Source organism: Taurulus bubalis, assembly GCF_910589615.1.
Source record: "Taurulus bubalis genome assembly, chromosome: 12".
NCBI classification, from domain to species: Eukaryota; Metazoa; Chordata; class Actinopteri; order Perciformes; family Cottidae; genus Taurulus; species Taurulus bubalis.
Window position 1 is genome coordinate 7,192,130 of NC_136600.1, and position 19,790 is coordinate 7,211,919.

Below are 19,790 nucleotides of genomic sequence, written 5' to 3' on the forward strand. Positions count from 1 at the left end.
AGCATAATGCGGGCAGAGTGTCCGAAGGAGCCCGAGGTCAAACGCTCCCACTCACCCCCAGACCTGGGCTCTGCTTAGCGCCAGCAGGAACCAGTAGCCCTGTGAACGTGTTACTACACTAACACTAACACTGCCAGCATGCGCTCTCTCTCGCACGCACACACGCACGCAAAGGTTTGGAAAGCTTCCCTCTTACTTTTCCTTTTTTCTTCACCTTTTTTTTTTTTAACTCTGCCTCCTATTTTGTGAGCGACTATAATCCCCCTCTTGTTAGTATTCGACCAGTAGCCGTGCTGCTGAAGTGACACGGTTATTAGTAGCCGCCTTCTTGACGAGACATTTGTTTCTATTTTTAATTTTTACATTTTCTATTTCTTTCCCTGACTGGGTGGAGATCCGCAGTGCCACACTTAACTAACGCGTAAGACAAATGTCACGGCGCCGTGAGAGCCAGGATCTCTGCTTTCAACAAAAGTTTTATTTTGGAATGAGTTCCTGCTACCCTGATTGACATGACACATTGCTTTTTTTTTTTTTTTTTTCTTTTTTAAACTGATCCTCTCTGTTTCCCACCCGTTCTCATGGAGAATCCATTCTCTGTTTTGCATCTTGAATTTCAGCACAACGTTCGTGTGCAGTCCCAATTCCCAAATGTTTATTCTTTTCTTTTTTTAAACTTTTTTTACTGTCTCTGGACACGACTTTCGGGGAAGTTTTATCCTCTTTGACACATACATGCAAGTTTTTAGTCGTGTTTTCTGGAGGCGGGGCCTTTCCGTGCAGTCAAATATTGAAGTGTACAGTGAAGGTACACCGCTGTGAGATCCATCCAATAAACACAGCGAAGGGTGGGGAAGCTGTGACCTTAGTCAGTTGTCATCATAAGTCAAACAATCGCCAGCATCAATACAAATTGTATTATACATTCAGAATTGAGTTTTTTTCCCCTCATGTTTTTCAGATAAGGGCTAAAAGTACCATCAGTGTGATACACCTTTACTGTAATCTATACTAAGGCCATTCAAAGAGGTCCGGTTTAGATAAACATCGTGTCACGTCTCACTTGCGTCATAATTCGGTGCCATATATAAATAATATCTTGAAGTGGAGGCTTTGATCGTTTGCTCAGCAGATTTTTGCTTTGTCTCGCGTTTTAATAAGCGCCGCTTCTCGGAAACATGTGAGCCGTTCCGGTCTGAAGAAGGAGCACGCGAGAGTCCGGTCAGTTCTTATTAAAAGCGTTGTTTTTTCCCCCTCCTTCTACTTTTTCTCTTTTTAGGGCTCGCAATGTGAAATTACTTTAATTCCCTGACTATCTCCGTCTATTGTCCCCCGCTGTTTAAAATGTAATTAAATAAATAAAAAAAACTCCAAATGTACTCATTCTCATCAGTTATAGGTCTGGGTTCACCGAGGACACCTATTTGTGACCTGGTGTGTACGATGTAAGTTTTGAGAACACACTCTTTTGATTTTGTTTAAATAAAAAAAGAAGGGGGTTCAGAGTTCTGGTTACATTTCATGACATTCCTTGTGGAAAGGTCATTTCAGTCTCACGGCTGCTGTCAGGAAGTAATTCACCAGACAACAGTTTGGATCGCTCATCAAAACACGAGCTTGAAACACATACTTTTCCGCTCGCATTCAGAGAGCTCTCCGTCGTTGTTATCGTGTCGGTGCGGAGCGTCCCTCTTTCCTCTGATGGCATCTGCTTCGCTTTAGAGGAGAGCTGAGCGATTCGCAGTGACGGACGTGGTCGGCTCATCACGCAGGGCTAATTTACTTTAAGTTCTGCCACGTTTGTGCTGCCCCAGATTTTGTCACGGGATCGCGTCGACGTTGCTATGGCTCGCTGTTGTTTTGTTGTGGGGAGTAAGGAAGCCAAACGCTGGGATAAGGTATGACGCATAATGCTGTCTGACAGAGAAGGCCTGTTGTTGGTGGACATAGCTGGCACAGGCTGCTCGTGTGTGTGTGTGTGTGTGTGTGTGTGTGTGACCATTACTTGGATTCGAATTGGAAGATAGTTTTTTCGTGGATTTTGAGTCTTTTGATTGTTTTCAGCCACTCTCATCAAGCTGTTTAGAGGAGGCTTAAAAACCTCTGAGTGCTCTTCAGCTGCTCCAGTATTTGGATTTACATGGATTAAAAGCCATTGTGTGTACATGGGAATACTCTTTAAACCTGCATTGACATTTTGAGATAAATGTGCCTTACTGAATTCAACTGTAGTTGAATGTTTTCTAGCAATATTTAAAACATTTTTTTGCTGCAGTTCTTCAACCCCCCCCCGACATTTCTATTTCAAAATAAAAAATGTAAACAATCTTTTTTAATTTCCCAATGGCTTTTTTTTATTTATTTGTATGTCAATTGCTACGCTCAGCAACAAGCTAACCAGCTTATTGTTGCTTTAGCTTGCAGGAGATAACTGGCTATATTTGGTAGCAGTCAGTGAACCTGCTGGAAGGCCGGTGAGCGGTGAGGCCCAACTTTCACCAGGCTTTTGGAAAAAGAAAAATGGACATAATGCAAAAAAATTAAAAATATTATCTCATATTAGAATTTAGAATAATAGATTAACATCCCGTAATCAGCAGTTCAATTTCCTTTTCTATTCAATTGTTTCACAGTTTATTGGTTGCCTGAATTGGCCTGTATTTATATGATGACATCGGTAATTCATTTCATAATGTCTTATTTATGTATTTGATATTGGGACTTTTAAAAAACAAAAACAACAACTTCGAATGGCTTGTGTGAAGCCGGGTGGAACAATGAAATGAAGCCACACAGACGATGAGCTGCACACAGCCAACAAACGTCTGATTTGAACACTTACGTAAAACAGGATTTGATGTTCAGTGACATTTTGCTCAAAGTTTATAGTATTAAAAAACTTTGGCCGTCCGTTCAGCTACATTTAATTTGCTGAATACATACGTATACAACGCGTGTTCTGCTTGAATCAAAGTTTGAATCCAAGCGAATCCCCTCACAAAGGTCGCCCACGGTACAGCCGCTGTGCTGTCATGTGACCAACAAACGCTTCAAAGTGACTCCGTACGAACGCGCCGCTCCTGCAGAAGACTTTGAAAGCCGCTCGCCCGCTTTTTTTTTTTTTTTTTTGCGTGGGGGAACCGCAGCTTCTTCCTACGAGACTCCTTTTGCAGATGCCGAAGAATTGTTTATCTAGTTAACGCATGTCAGTCGACGCTCGGAAAGAAAGAGGAAAAAACAAACAACAGCACATCCCTCTGACTAATTAGAGACGGGAGTCATTGTCATCTGTCTCATAATGAGGAATCATGAAGGCTTTTTTCCCCTCTTTTTTTGATCTCTCTGATATTTCACCGTGTCTACAAATGAACAGGGGACGCGTCTCGATATTTGAAGGCAGCGGCGTACACGGGGTTGCTTGTTTTTAAACGCACTGTCAGTTACCCGATGGCGGGAGCCGCCGCCGCCGCTGCAGCAGAGCGCCGTGCTGGCTGGGTGGCTGGCTGGCTTGTCTCTTGGAAACCTGCGAAAATATGATTTACATTGAGAGCATGTTGTAGCAAACCTTAGCCCACGGTATGCATATTACCCCATTGTTTGTGACAGTTGGTTGTACCTGTGCAGCGGGGGGGGGGGCGCCGCCAAGTATGCATCTGACTTTGCATTTCAGTGGCTGAGCCCAGGGTCAGGAGCACATCTGGTTGACTGTAAGGTTTGTGTGCGGGGTTTCGGATTCCGATCTCACACACACACACACACACTTGTTGCTGTGCAAAGCAGCAGCAGCTTCAGCAGCAGCGGTGGCACACGAGCAGCAAACCCGGCACACCGGCGCTGCACTCCTACACAAACAAACAAACAAACAAACACACCTGCTGCTCCTGGCGATCTGACAATCAGCCGAATGGAGGGGAGGCGAACAAAACAAACAGTTTAATTTACATGACAGTAGCCTGCTCTGCATTAGCACGCCGGGGCAATGATGGAGTGAAGCTCTGCAGGAAACGGCAGGTAATGAAAAGTGATGCGGTGGATTAAGTACAGGAATGGCAGCATGTCTCTCACACAGGCCTTTTGGTGTGTTGGTTTAAAAAAAAAAAAAAAAAAAATATATATATATATATATATATATATATATATATATATATATATATATATTCTCCCAGTCCTAATTATTCAGCGTTGCAGAATAAATATAAACAATTTGTAGCGTTGAAGAATTCAAGATGTGTACATGTGTTAAGTAAAGAGAGGAGTGTGTTTTTTTGTTGGGGGGGGGGGGGGGGGCCTTTCCATTTCCCCCAAACTTTCCTTCTTTCGACGGAACATGAAATGTTTCTGCAGTTTTTGCAGAAGGAATTCATGTGCAATTTTAACGAGCAATTAACTTCATCAATAAATAAGTAAACAGTGTTCTGGCCGGTTTGTAATTGCACCGAGTGGTATTTGTGTCTCGAGACTGCTGTATTTGTACTTGGTAAGCTTTATTTTGGTGTGTGTGTGTGTGTGTGTGTGTGTGTGAGAGAGAGTTTGTGAATTTACAAATTAATGTGTTTGTGTTTTTTTTAATAGATGATAGCATACACTCATCATGTCATATGTTCATAGTAATAATATTTAGGTCTGTCTCTACATGATTTTGTGTGTGTGTGTGTGTTTTGTGTGTGTGTGTGTGCTGGCTCCAGTGGTCTGCTCCTCATGTAAAGAGATAGCATCATCCCACAACAGATCGATGAGGGAATATTTCTAGAATCCCTGCTTCTGTCTCCCATTTAACTAAACCGTGTGTGTGTGTGTGTGTGTGTGTGTGTGTGTGTGTGCGCGCATGTGACGAATACTCAGACTGACAACCTCACTCGTGTGCTGGTGGTTAGGTTATAACGTGGCTTCCATTATTGACCCTATTGGCATATTATCAGACTCGGAGGAGCTGCAGAGCCATATTTGGGTTTGTCCGGTCCCTTTAGCCGAGGGCAGACTCGTGTTTCCTTTTTGTTTGTGATCAGTTCACTAATCAATCCCCCCCGCCCCCATAGAACTAGGCCGAACTATACCGCCTTCTAAACACACACAACATTGACACGCGCATGTGGATGCACTCTGTCTTTCCTGCACATACGATCCCCCCCCAACACTGCTCACCTTGCTCATGTTCACGTGCCGTAAATTGTCCTAAAGGGACACAGCCACAGATGATTTATGGTGCCAGATATGATTAGAGCCCATGCATTTTTACACAATGGACACTTTTTTTGTTGTTGCATGCGGCGCCTTAAGTGGGAGACAGTAGTCATTAACGACTGAATAAACAGCGTGTTCCCTACTTATTAAAATATAGCTTCATGTTTCCTCCCCATTACTGTCGCGGTGCCGCCGCCTTGGCAACAGAGGACAACTCTGAGCAAAAGTACATATATTGAAATAAGAATATGCAATACGTATGTTTAAAGGCCGGCATGTGACACAACGTATGGAATGGGGTTTTTGTGGTGGCTGCATCGTTAGTGGACTATAGACGGTTACTTGGCCAAAACGGTTAGAAATTCCTGCAAACAGCTGAATTAATTCCTGAGTTTGTTGTTTCTGGTGTCGTCTCCATCCTCGTGCTTCGACGATTTACGAAGGCGGAGTTTCTTATGGTGCTCATGTCCTTATTATATGGGGGGTCGGTGTCTGAAAAAAGGGGCTCTCATGTGTCCATCAGATTAGTTTGCCAACAGACGATGGATACGTTGGAAAACATTGAAGCAAAAAATATTCTCTCCTCTATTTCAGGAAAATGAAGTATTTCTCATTTTACCATTTTGAAAGTTTGACCGTTTCAACACAAGATGGACCGGCAGAATACTGCAGAAAGATGTGCACTGAGCGACGTAGTGTGCATGAAGCACAGTTTACTTATTTCTTATTTCTTTTACACATTTGACCCGTTTGCTCATGAGAGTATTCAGACCTGTTGGTACCGTTTTGCACACACTCCCTTTATGTCTTGCAGAGGGTGAACACACACAGTTCAAGGTTAGTCTCCAATTCAGCTCAGTCCAGCTCACAGATAATTGTCAATAAAATTGATCTTTTTTTTCTTACCCCGCTCATATTTTTCCCAGCCCCCCCGATCTCCTACGCACATTCATTGACTCCTCACTCCACTCTCCTTTGCCTCTGTCCTTCTCTTTTCATCTTAAGCCAGATAAGTCTGCCTCGACTGCCAAGAGCACCGAGTATCACTGCCTGCTTTTTTTTCCTTCTATTTTTTTTTATATCCCTCCTCCTCTTATGTTCTTCTCACAGTGCACTGAAGCCATGTCGCAATTTCTCAGGGAGTTTTGATGCCTGGATGTCTCCTGTCCGGGTCCATCTCGTCTGAGCTGCAGCGCCGGCCCTATGCGAACTGAACTTCGCTGCCTCGCTGCAGGTCAGCCTTCACGGCCGATTAGTGTCGAAGCGCCACTTTGGTCACAAGTTGTCGGGAGCGCTTATCGTGAAGATCAACAGCGATCAGTCTCGCCGCGGCGCTCCCTTCTCCCTCTCCGAGTCCTCTGCATATCCTCCCTCTTTCTCTGTACTTTCTGTTTGTCTGCCCTCTCCCCTTTTGGCATTACCCCCCTCCCCCTCCTCAAATCACAATTTTTCCATCTATATCTTATCATTGTCATCCTTCCTTTCCCCCACCTCCCCCATGCTGTGTCTGTCGCTGGATCCAAACAGTCTAAAAAATGTTCTTCCTCCCTAACAACTCCTCAGCACCTCATGAGGTCAACGTAGATGTGATATCATAAGAAGTAAGGAGAGTACGACACTATGCGAGGAGAGTCTGACTTCACCCGACCTAACCTAAGCTGTTCGTGCAACATCAGGTGTGACGTCCGTGGTTCTCTTTGGTGGGATGCGCTTAAAATATAGCAATATATGCTTTTGCGAAGGCTACGAGAGAAAGAGGCCCCGCTTCCTCACATTTAGCTATCCAGCTATTGCCATGGCTGCTCTTTAAGTGTTTCCAGAGTAACTTGGTATGGATTCTATAATCCAAATATATATTTTGACCGAATCTTGCTTCATCTTTTTCTTCCAGGAGAGGAAATTATATATATTTTTTAAGACTAAGCGTTTACTTCTTATTTCATATTTGAACAACAAAGTGTTCAAACACAAAGCACTTTTTTCAAATTACAAATTAGTCACTCGGAGAGCTTTACAATCTGTACACATGCGACATCCTCGGTCCCGGGACCTCACATCGGCACAGGAAGAACTCTCCCCCAAAAAAACTTTAATTTGGCAAGTGTCACTTTTCAATTGTTGAACAGTGACGAGACGAGACAAGTTCTGAACTTTTTTTCTCCCGCTCCTTGTAAAAATACGGTGAAGCCATCACTCGGACTTTCAAGCAGGCTGACATCATTTTCAACCAATCAGCTCAGAGAGCCGCTACGATCCACGCTTGGCTGCTTTTTCCCAGTCTTCCATTCGATCGACTCTTCAGCGAATCTCCCCCACACAGTGGCGTGATCTGTTTGTCCAGTTTCAGGAGACACAGATTCAGTTTGTATGTATTCGCCCCCCCGCCCCCCACCAACCCCCCATTCTAATCCCTCTGTCTCGTGGTGTCTCTGTGTGCCGTCAGGCCTCGTCTGTGGCGGGAGCGGAGACGAGTCATGTTTGGCCTGTCAGTGCGGCTGCTAGTGTCAGTATCTGGAGCGGCTGGTTCCTCTGACAGCGCTGGAGGGGCTTCTGGTCCTAGCAGAGTGCAGCCGTCACCCTGTGACACGCTCAGTGTCACCGATCCCCTCCGTCTGGTGACATGGCATCCCCTCCTCCTCCCCCGTCCTTGTCTTTGCAACCCCCCCTCCTAGCCGGTGGCCTTTTCACTGCCACTCTACAGTCACTCAGTCACTCAGTCACTTACTGCCTCACTGAAGAGTCTTTAGGAGGATGCTGGCCTGCATGTGTGTTTGAAAACTGATACCAGTGATCTGGAATGAAGCTGGCGACGGTGTTTACAGTCGGTATGCAATCTTTTGTCTTTTACCATTTTCAGGTAGAAACTATTGTTAATGAATATAGTGAGAATGATGGATAAATGGATGGATGGATATTGTGATGGATAGATTATATATATATATCCATCTATATATATAGATGGATGGATGGATGGATATTTTGATGACTAGATGGATACATATGGATTGATAGATACATGGATAGATATATAGACGGATAGATACATGGATAGATAGATAGCCTCTGTGCACAGCAGGACTAAATATGTGTGTGATTTAATCTGGCCTTGGCGAGTGTGCAGCAGTGACAAATGGATGCTCACTATGAAACCCCCTCATCCAAGAGACAGTATTAGTTTTTGCTTTAATTACCAGCAGCAGTAATGTTTCCTATCCATAACTGTCGGCCTGCTAGAATGCAGCCTGGCAGAGGGGTGAGGGCCTTGTCTCTTCTCTCAGTGGGCCGCCTGTCTCTTCAACCCCCCCAATCCGTCTATCCTCTCTCCCTTTCCTCCCTCCCTTTCCTCCCCCTTCCCCCTCCCCCTTCCATCCCCTCTGCGCCCGCCGCATCTTTCATTTCAATATTTCAATATTTATGCCTCATCTGAGAAAGTTCAAAGTCACAGTGAGGAGGCATAACTTTCTCCCGCCTCCCCGCCGACAGCGCAGGACCCTGCCTGGTGGAGAGGAGAGGGGAGTCTGGTGACGGCTGGTCTCCCTCCTCTTTCCCCTTTCCGCTGGTCACTGTTGACAGAAAGAGAGGCCAGGCTCGAGGAGTCGGATGCAAAGATGGACAGATAGAATTTAAGTGTCACAGATAAGGGGGATAATAAATCTTACAGTGACACCAAAGGACCTCAGATTGACACTTTTTACCGTTACTTCTAGATTATAGTTTATTATAAACTCTTCCATGTGTAAAAGGGAAAATAGTGGGGCGCATGCTTTTTGTAATAATAACTGTGCTCCTGCTGAGGTAACGTGTTTTCCAAAGACAACCAGTGCTACCATTCTATTCCTTTAATAAAAAACATTTAAAGCCAGGCCCGTAGAGGTTACCCCCGCAGCCCCCGCACCGCGTGGGGGCCTCGTGTGGCAATATTTATTTGTATATATATATATATATATATATATATATATATATATATTTTATTTTTTCCAACTTTCCGAAAAAAACGCAAGTAACGTGTCACAAAATCGCTCGTAACTATCCTTTAAAACAACGGATTTCAATATCTAGATCCTTACCAGCCACCTATAAGTAACTTTAAATTCCGTCAACCGTCGGAGATTTTTTTATTTTACATTTCTGGGTCCAGCATTTCCCCTGTCAAATGGACGATCTTTGATCCACCTCAGACGGCACATGCGCCATCTACTGAAGAGAATGCACCCGGGCTGGCTTCTGGGAAATGTAGTTTTCTTATAGAACTTTGACGTTTTTCATTTTTGAACCGATTTACACAGTTTTTCCCCTGAAAAGCCTTCAAATGACCCCGACACTTTGTTTTTGTGTGGTTTCATTGCATATTCGGGTTCTTTAGGCTCTGTTCTTTCTAACAAAGTGTGTTTTTAGTATGTGAGAGGGTCTAAAGCACACATTTTGAACATTTTATGTCGGAAACCGCTCGAAAAGCATTTTTCTGCCATTCTTAATTAGATCATGCTGGATGTTCATAGTTATGATAAAAATATGTTATACAAGTTTTTTTTTTTTTTAAATATACATTTTCTTCACAAGAAAATTCTGAAAAAAATGATGTAAAATAATACAAGTATTAGAACTCATTTGTGGTTTATACGACTATTTGAAAACTTCATCGTGAGACGCTCCCCCAGTACCGGGGGAATGGGTCTTCACAGTTTGCTGATGAGTCAGATGAAACTTCTAATACTACACTTTACCCTGGTGACCGGGCACATTTCCCGGTGGATATTACTGATGCTGACATGAAAAAGTTCATTTTAAGGCAGAGACCATGTAAATGTGAAGGTCCGTATCCTAAAGATAAAAAGGGGAGATGTTTTTCTAAAGATTTGTATCATAGTGTCAAAAAAAGGAACCAAGATACAACGCAAATGGCTGTGTTACATCCCCAAAATTGACAGAGTATATTGTGAGCCCTGTTGGCTTTTTGGTGAGAGAAGATCTGCATGCCAAAACAGTGCCTGGACTACGGGAATAAATGATTGGCAAGGACTGTCTAGAATAATAAAAGAGCACAAACACACTCGCTCACATACCTGTTCGTTTATCTTTGGATAATGACCGCCGGACAATACATTATCCCTTATTATCACATATGGGGGGGGGGCTCTCAGGGTTATTCTGCAGGGGGGCCTCATGTGTTTCCGTTACGTCACTGTTTAAAGCTGTATTACATCAAGCTTTATTGGACAATATGTGATGTTCAGGTTCAAGCCAATAGCACTCCATTGGTACGACACAAGACTGGACACGTGCAGCGCCTCAAGGCCCGGGGGGAGGGTCAGCGCCGAGGTCCCGTGGGTGCTCCGTGTCTGTTGTACGGCCGCCTTTCTCCGTGGGTCCGACTGACCGTCCCTCGTTCCTGTCTGATGAAATAAAGTCGCTGACAAGTCCGTCCTTCACCGTAAAGATCTTTGACAGCCGCCGTCTGGTAACAGATTAGCCTAATTACTGCGTCGCTGAGTTTAGATCACAACGTTGCCACGTACTCTCAGCCTGTCGCTCTAATGGCCATTACAGCCACAGCTCTGCGCTCCCCTCCTGTTAATGTAAAGTTGTAAAGAAAAAGAAGGCGGGAGGGGGGGGGTGAGAAGAAAAAAAAAGGAAATGCAAAAAGGTCGTCCTCATTTGCATGCAAGCCTTCATTAGAATATGCGAATATGCTAAGGACCGGAGCCGGCGCTTTGCATGTGCAGGTGATGAATGGCCGGGCGCATCGCGGAATGGGCCGAGATGGAGGCTCCGTCACCCTCATCTGCATAGCGCACTTTATTTATTTATTTATTTATTCATTTACTTCTGAGTGCTTGCTCTCTGCGATACATCTCTCGTCTGTGGGATGCGACTGAGGAGGACCTTTTGCAATTTACCCTCCTTCTCTCTCCACACACAGACACACACACACACACACACACACACACACACACACACACACACACTTCAATGAGACGAGGCTTTATTAAATGGCTGAATGAGATCTTGGAGTTTTCACCGGGCTTTCTTTGCTCTTGAGGTGGGGGGAGTGGGGAGGGGGGGGGGGGGGTTGTTTAGATGGCGCTTACTGTAAATTGTTTGTGTTTGTTTACCGCTTCACACGTTTCAGCGAGGACTTGAACAAGGCGTTGGAAAAAAGGTAGAAATTGGCATGTTTATTGAGCCGCGATTCAACCTGTGGAGCGGCAGAGACCGTCAGCGGTGGGAGGGAGGGAGGGAGGGAGGGAGGGAGGGAGGCCAGGGCTCCTTTTGAGTGAAACCTTGCAGGGTGTTTTTGCCGAAGGGGGGGGGGGGGGGGGTTGCGGGCTGGAGGGCGAGTTTCCAGAGAGAAAGTCTTCTCTTCACTCTTCTCTGTTGCCGGGGCGGCAGATGGTGGGTGTCAAGACAACGGTAGCAATAGCCAAACAAAGACATCCTTTGTGTGTGTGTGTGTGTGTGTGTGTGTGTGTGTGTGTGTGTGTGTGTGTGTGTGTGTGTGTGTGTGTGTGTGTGTGTGTGTGTGTGTGTGTGTGCGCATTACTTTCGAGAGGTGTAGAAGTGCGCTAGCTTTTGAGTAGGAGGCAACAGCATCTATAATAACACTTGAATGGTGCATTGTATAAAATTCTTAAACCGTACTCTCACTCAATCTCCAGGAAGTCCATTGTTTTATTGGACCTGAGACAGCTGACACCTCGCCCAGGAAATACTCAGAAACGTACTCCTGGGCGAGAGAAAGTACTTTTTCTCTCGGTACTGTCAAGGTGTCAGGTGTCAGATTTGCGGTTCAACTTCCCGAACCCGGCGAGTGCGGACTTTCACTTTCCTCCCCGCCAACAGTTATGGCTCTTTGAGGCTAATAAGTCATTCTTTGATGGGATCGCTGAATATTAGATTAGTACCGGAGCGCTTTATTTTGCTCCTCTGGAGTGTGACCTTCGCTGCCCTTCACAGAGGCGCGGGGGATAATGAGAGTGGTAGCCGGCCGACAGACGGGCCTGTCATCCCAGCTACGCCCTTCACTCAGCCGGCTGAGGGGGAAACGTCAATACGGGAGGCCTTATGTTTTATGGATTATCTGCTTTAGCCAAACTATAGCGAGAGAAATACAACTCTCGCTTGTCATGTTGCCTCGGTTCTTTTTAATGTGCGAGACCACTCGCCAGAACAACAGCGGTCGAAATTAGAGGCTGTCTTCTTTGTTTGTTTCTTCTCAATTTCCCCTCGCTCCGCCTCTCTCGCTCCTCAGTTTAAATGTCTCCCGATCGCTCAGGTCGGAACACGGCGACCTGGCGCTCTTTGGTTTACTGAAACCTACATTTTCCACCTCGTTTTGAAGAGCCATATAGTTTTTTTTCTTCGTTTGATTTTCCAAGTTACCAATTCGAATAGATGCTGTCATGCGTCTCTGCTAACGTCGTGAGTGTCTCGAGTACAATCCGTGATTATAAATCTCCCGTGCAAATTAAACACACTTCCACGCCTCTAGACTTTTATGTATTTTATTTTATTTCATTATTTATTTTGATCGCTCCCTCCCTTTTTGTTTTCTCTGCTCATTCCTTCTTCCCCTCTTTTTTTTCTTCTTACATTTAATTTGTTCTCAGAGGACGGGCAGATACAGTGTCGGTAAACAGACTGAATAAATCATGTTTGAGCTTTTTCTTCTTTTTTTTTTCATTATATTTTTGCATTGGAGGTGGTGTGTCTCAGGGATACTGTATGTTGGTTTATATCCCCAGGAGGCTCAGGGGAGGCTTGCTGTTGTAAACGGACCCAAGTGCAGCCCTGTTACCCTGCAGTTTAATCTGCCCACTGGGGGCCAGAGAGAGGTCGTGGTGGGGGGAGGGGGTGAGGGGGTCTCATCCCAGCTCCTGATCCCTAAAGGAGCACAGAGGGTGCAGAGGTGGGGACGGAGGTGAAGAGCGCAGGCCGGTGTCTTTCCCCTCAATTAGACTCTTTAATGGGGAAATGAGGCCCTGCCGGTGTGCTTTCCCGTTCTAACGACGCCGTGGTCAGCTGGAAAAACAACACGCACAAACAAAACTGGTTGCAGTCACACCAATATATCAGTTTGACTGGCTGATTAAAAATATAATGTAACATCAGCAGCGTTGCCTACCTCTGATGCAACGCAGCAACCTCTCGGACCACGGATAGTTTTTATTCTGGCTGCGTCCTCAAAGAAGAAGTCGGCGGCGGGCAGCAGGGGAGGATCCCGCCCTGCGTACATGGATTACATCCATACGTCCTGGAGCTGCATCCTGTGGTGCTGCGCCGAGCTGTTTCAAAAGTGTTGTACTACTTGCCAAGAATGCTATTCTGGCAGAATCTGATTTTTTTTAAACTATGACTGATTCAATTTCCTGCTGTTTAATACAAACACAAAATGCAAGCTGCTGTGGGCTTTTAATGCAACACGTTAGCTGAAGCTCTGACCTTCAATCCCAAACAAACCGTTTCAGTCAGTCAAACTCTCAGTTTGTCCTGTTTTAGTCACTTCATGGAAATATTTACAGGGATGTAAGATAACTTAGCTTAGTGTCAAAACAAGCGGAATACTATTGAAAGTACAAGAAGCATAAATAGGCTCTTAAAAAAAAAGCTTCTTCACTCCACACCCTTCAGACACACACACACACACACACACACACCTGACGAGACCTTATAAACATAAGGAAACCTGCATTACAAATTACTGCACATCATAGAAATTGTGCAGCAAGCTTTTTAAAATACCAGCGCTGCCAGTGAGGCGCTTTGTAATTTATCCCTTCACGGCTGTTAGCTGCGCCGCGCAACGGTGATTTATTTGGTTTAAGAGAAGTTTTGTTTAGAGAGATAATGAGCAGGACTTCTCTTTAATGATTTAACACGGCGCGGTGGAAAGAGGAGAGAGAGAGAGCGGGGGGGAGCACATATATTTTTCATATCTTTAACTGCACTGCAGAGAGGAAGGAAGGAAGGAAGGAGAGAGAGGGAGATGCGTTAGCAAGTGAGTCTAACGCCCTTTAACAACTGAGCATTTTTGATTCATTTTGTTCTAAGATGAGACTCTTTCACCCCGCCTTAACACGCCCGTGTTTTCGGATGTTATACGTATTTAATTTAAAACATTTCTCAGCACTCTTCATCGCTGGATAGTGTTTATTTATTTATTTTATCCATAAAGGTGTGCTGATCCCACACAATGTGGCAACTAACACGAGTCCGTTTTGGAAAATCGACTGTGTAACTGTCTGCACCTTTTTTTTTTTTCTTTTTTTTTTTTTACACCGCTCCTTTCATCTCGACGCCGAATGCAGCATTATTCTCTCTTGTTCAGCGTTTTCAAGTTACCCTTGTTTCACTTAGGATTTAAAATCCCAAATTAAAGCAGCTAATTAGAAAAATATAATGATGCTGAGTCGCATAATATGCAAACAGTGCTATGACGCTCAGAGCTGGGGGGTGTAGGGGGGCTCCGCTGCACTGGAACTGCCATGAGCGCATAACGATGATGATATCAATAATAGATTACTTCATCAATCGCCGCTCTCTGGAAGATGGAAACGCGCTGTTGGGAAGGGACTGAATTTGTATTTTTCATTATTTTTTTTATGTTTTTTTTCTGCTTCTGCTTCTTCTCCCTTGCTCCCCTCCCTTTTTCCCGTAGCTGGAAAATGTCTTGTTTCATCTCACATTAGGGTGTGCTCTGCGTAAGTGCAGGTGGAACTTGCTCTCCCTCTAAATGATCCTTTAATGGAACAGTGTGCACTGGAGCTGGGAACTCTATGGGGCGCTGCCACTGTCGATGAGAACTTCGCCTCAATCAATCCGTCAAGCCCCATCACCTGCCTCAGCAGATGATCCAAAAGCCCCTTTGGAGAGGCAAAGTGAGCTTTTTATGTACCTCCTCTAAGACGAGAGGACACACACATACACACACACACACACACACACACACGCAGGCATCATAAGTGAGAGGTGTCTGTTTCATTGAGAGGCTTGACGTTGATCAGTCATCAGAGAAACACTTTGCCTCCCTTTTATTTATTTATTTTATTTTTTGTATCAAGATCATCTTAGAATAGATCAAGTGCATGCTTTTGCTCTAGCGCGGGCATGAAAAACAAAATCAATTCGGATGTTTTATTTATTTATTTTCCTGTCCAATATCTGTTACATTATGGGACGCTTCCATAAGCGGGTCTCTCAGAAATCCCGAGCAATATTGATGCAAAGTAACTCCCCCCACCACCAAACCAAGTGCCACAAAACTGCGTTTTGCCTCCGCTCCTCTCCTCCTCGCTCACGTTCACTCCGGCTTATCCGGACGCTCCATCATGATTTTTCATATTCCTTCATTCCCCTTCTTTCTCTCCTGTGGCTTTTCTTTCTCAGTCCTTCCATTACCATCTATCTCCACATCTGTAAATTTGACACCGCACTCCGATCACCCCATCTCCTGCTACAGGCCCGCGTGTAGAACATCCATTAAACTCAGCAGAAACCCCGGGCCCCTTCAGCCCTTATTCTTGATGCCCGTCTGTCTGTCTCTCTGTCTCTCTGTCTTGTCTGTCAGGAAAGCAGTCGCTCTGTCTGTCAATAAATGTCTTATCTTCCGACTTCTTGTTCCTGCCTGTTTATCAGTCTCTCTGACACGTCGGCAGCTGTCTCGGCTCTCCAGGGTTGCTGTCAGCCAAGTGTTGGTTTCTGTTCTTCTGTCAGTTCACCTGCCTGTCAGAGCTTCTCAGATTAGACTTGTCAACTCACCTGCAGGCTTTTTTTCTTCTTTTTTCTCTCTCGCTTCTCCAGGACGGGTTTATAGGAAAATAAACACATAATGTTTACTCAGAAGAGTAAATTAGTTGTGACGTTGAGAAAAGGGGTCTCCCTCTTCAGTTGTAAGTATACAGTTTGCGGGAGCAATATCCTCCGACGTTGACCGTGCTCATGCTTCTTCTGTCAATAGATCATTGTCAAATTAGCTGTGATGTCTTTTTTATGAGTATGTGGGAATCCGTCTGTCACACCAGTGGCGCTGTCCTAGTACATTTTTCTAAATTAGGACCACGCTTCGCTTACCCTGCGTGGAAGTTGGGTTCAATTTAAAGGTGGTGACGATGACGGATAGACAGGAAATGGGAAGAATCGGATGGACACAAATAGGCGAAAGAGGAGTTGAAGAGAGGTATGTCGAAACAATGTAGGCGCTGCCGCTACAGGAAGGGAGGAGGACAAGAAGTGTAGCAGAGAGAGAGAGAGATGGATGGGAGGAGGTCATATTGAGATGAGTGGTTTGAGAAACAGAAGATGGAAGTGAAGGAAGCTGAGATGGCAGAGGAGATGGAGGGAAGGAGTGTGCAAGGAGCGGGAGCTACCTGCTGCTGATGGCAGTCAGAGTCAGTGAGGGATGGAGGGCGATCCAGCTGTGACATTAAAGCAGCAGGTGGAGGCCATCATTAGGACTGGCACAGGAGGCTGGATGAGCCCACACACACTCATTTCTTTGAGGCCCAGCGGACCACTGAAGAGAGGGAGAGAGAGGGAGAGAGAGAGGGAGAGAGAGAGAGTCTCTCCTCCAAAAGAGCTGAAGCATAGTCCCATAACTTCAGAGCTCATCCCCACCTCCCCTTTCATCTTTCCCACATGGAGTCGCTCTCCCTCGCCAGGTTTCGGTGGCTTCCCTTTAGGGTTGAGCGCTTCCTACATCTGGTCGCTCGCTCCTAATGGTTTCTCGGTTACCTTTTAACCAATTACAATACGGCAGTTTTGTTCGATTCCGGCTTCATTTTTCAGCTCATAGCTTTTCCTATGTTGCGTTCGCGTCGCGGGGGCACACAGCAGGCAAACCGGATGTTCGGTCGTTTTCAAATGGGGGGGAAGAAATCGAACAATAAGAAATTGTGCCAACTGTTCCCTCACTTTTATCCTCTCCACACAACTAGTACAGATGTTTAAAATGTTTTAGATATTCACGCTACCTTTGTCCACCTTGCTGATTTAGTCTTCTGGTAGTTCTTCGCCTTTGAGAAAATAAGTTTGCTTTCATTAAAACACTCTGTTTAGAAAGGAAATGGCGTGTGTTATGCGTCCTCATAATTAGTTTCGAAGAGACTTCGACGGTAGCATTTTGATGTTGAACCAGAAGTGGTGTTTTTGGTCGGGAAAGCCATTTTTCACCACACAGGTTGACATTGCTCGGCTGACAGAAGTTCAAATCTCCCAGCCGTGGCATTCCCGTGCCTGATGCCGCACACTAGAAATCCCCGGGTTAAAAAGAAATACCCAATCTGGGTCAATGTAGCGCAGTTATTGAGTTAACTTTACAGAGAACCAATCGGGGGTTTGACCCAGTTTTGGGTTGCTGGAATAAAAGAACCCTCCTGTTGGCTGGTTCTCTGCCCGTGCACCCGGTACCGCGTCTGAGCTCCAGCTACCTAGGCTGGGACGATTTTAAAACCCGTCTGGTGGGACGTTTTCCAAAATGAAAATGTCAGACCCCGAAGAAACCAGCTGAAAGTAACTCGAGCGAAAGTTGGCAAAGTATGTCACGTCTGACCCGGCTCTCATCCCAGCATGCCTTGTGCACAAGCTCTCGGGAGCGGGTGTGCGTGATCGGCGGGGCTACGGTGCGTCTAAGCCGAGTGTTGCTCCGGGCCTTTTCTTAGATCTGCCATCCCTTCCAGACCTGTGGATGGGCCTATCCAGGCACACCATTAGGCAAATGAAGTTGTTTGTATCAAATATTGACATGTTATCTCTTCATCATCGGGCGGCGGGAGGGGAGAGAGAGAGAAAGATTGTAACTGTGGGTAATTGAGCCGTGTCTCCCCTGCTTATCGGTAAAGCTCCGGCACGTCACGGACCTAACGAGCTGTGGCGCGCCGATTAGTCTGAAGGGAAAGTCGAACGTGAAACACCAGAGTCTCCGTCTTTCTTTTTCCTTTTTCTTTTTTCTCCATATCTGCAATGGATATTATGAGCCTCCCTGGAGGGCAGAGGCACAGCCTTATTAGTTCAATTCATGGGGGGGAAGAGAATTGATATGGATGAATGGCATGTTAAAGTATCCCTTTGTTACAATAACCATCAAGCCTGATGGTTCGGGCTGATGATGCAGCCCAAGGCAGCAGGACGACAAGCTGAGGCCTTGACCTGGATGGCAGAGGATGCACACACACCAAGGGCAGGGGGCTGATTACACACTGCCTTAAACAAATGGATTTGCCCCTTTAACATTTAGATATGGCATCTTTCTGTGTGCTAAGTGTGCGTGCGCACATGTGTGTGTGTGTGTGTGTGTGTGTGTGTGTGTGTGTGTGTGTATACGAATGAGAGATAGGGTACTTGCGCATGCCTATTTTTGTCTGAATATGTATTTGTGTGTATTTGTGTGCGTGTGGTTCCTGCATTTGATCAGAAATGGTGAATCATATGGGGAATAGTGACTTGTAAATGCATCCTCGCCACTCTTTGTGTGCATTTTTAGTTTGTGTGTGTGTGTGTGTGTGTGTGTGTGTGTGTGTGTGTGTGTGTGTGTGTGCGCAGCCTGTGCCAGGTGCCTCCACAGGGCATTACCCATCTTGCACTCTGAGAATAATCCCGTACAAAATGGGCGAGATGAGAATCTCACAACATGCCAGTTTGATTTGTACCCCTTGCTATCAAAGAATGCTAATTAAAATCATATTTTGCATATGTCTTGTCTTTCATGCGCATATGCAAATTGCCCCTGTTGCCTTTCAGCACTCTGTAATTAGGTTTATGAAGGACAGCTGTAATACATAATTAACAGAAATGTTTGCAAGCTCTTTTTTTCCTCTCCCCACTTCTAAACACGACAACTTAAACAAGCACGCGCAAAGTGCTCCACAGCCGTGCTTTCCTCTCAGATATATTGATTAATTAGTCCCCCTATAGAAATATCTTAATTATGCTTTTTGTTTATTTATAGATGTCAGTCAGAGGCGCTTTCCTTTCCAGACGCTCAGCATTCTGATCTGGCCGTTCTCCACTGATTGGAGCGTTGGAGATCTAGTCATGCACTCGCTCCCAGTTTAACTCCGAGGCAACGATCTGGACGGGTGGACGGGTTGAGTTCCAGAGGATTGAGAAAATGCAGAGCGACGACAGCGAGGCAAAAAGCCGTGGAACATGTTTGAATATTTATATGGTGGTGTTAGTTAGCGTCGGCCTCAGGGGCCTCGGTGACGGACGGGACTCTGGGGCCATGACGGGATGGAGGACACAGCCGTGTGTGTGTGTGTGTGTGTGTGTGGACGTTAGATGGGGATGGTGGGGGGCTTGCATTGCGACATAAATAGTGAAATAATTATGCTTTCGCTTTATGAAAGACTGAAGAGTCAGGACAGCTTCAGAAAGACGCAGGCGGGGCTTGCCGGAGAGAAAAGAGAATAATGATCTACTTGGAAGAAACTAAAAGTGAAAACCTCCAGAAAAGAAGAAGTGGGAGGAGCGACTGAGGGTGGAGGGATTTGGGGAGGAGGAGGGGGACTCGAGTGTGTGCGGCGGCGTGGTGCCAGCCACATGACTGTCGGTTCAACTCCCTCGGCCTCTTTCATGTAGCTCCATCCTCGGCTCTCAGATGTGGTCATTGTCTCTCA

At 45.5% G+C, this 19,790-nt stretch overlaps 1 protein-coding gene across 1 annotated transcript in view; it reads left to right on the top strand.

Annotated features, from left to right (window-relative positions):
* Positions 1 to 19,790, top strand: part of znf407 (zinc finger protein 407) — a gene marked incomplete at its 5' end in the record, with an annotated part of 132,165 nt that overhangs the window by 38,398 nt on the left and 73,977 nt on the right. The gene's annotated exons all lie outside the window — the stretch shown is intronic.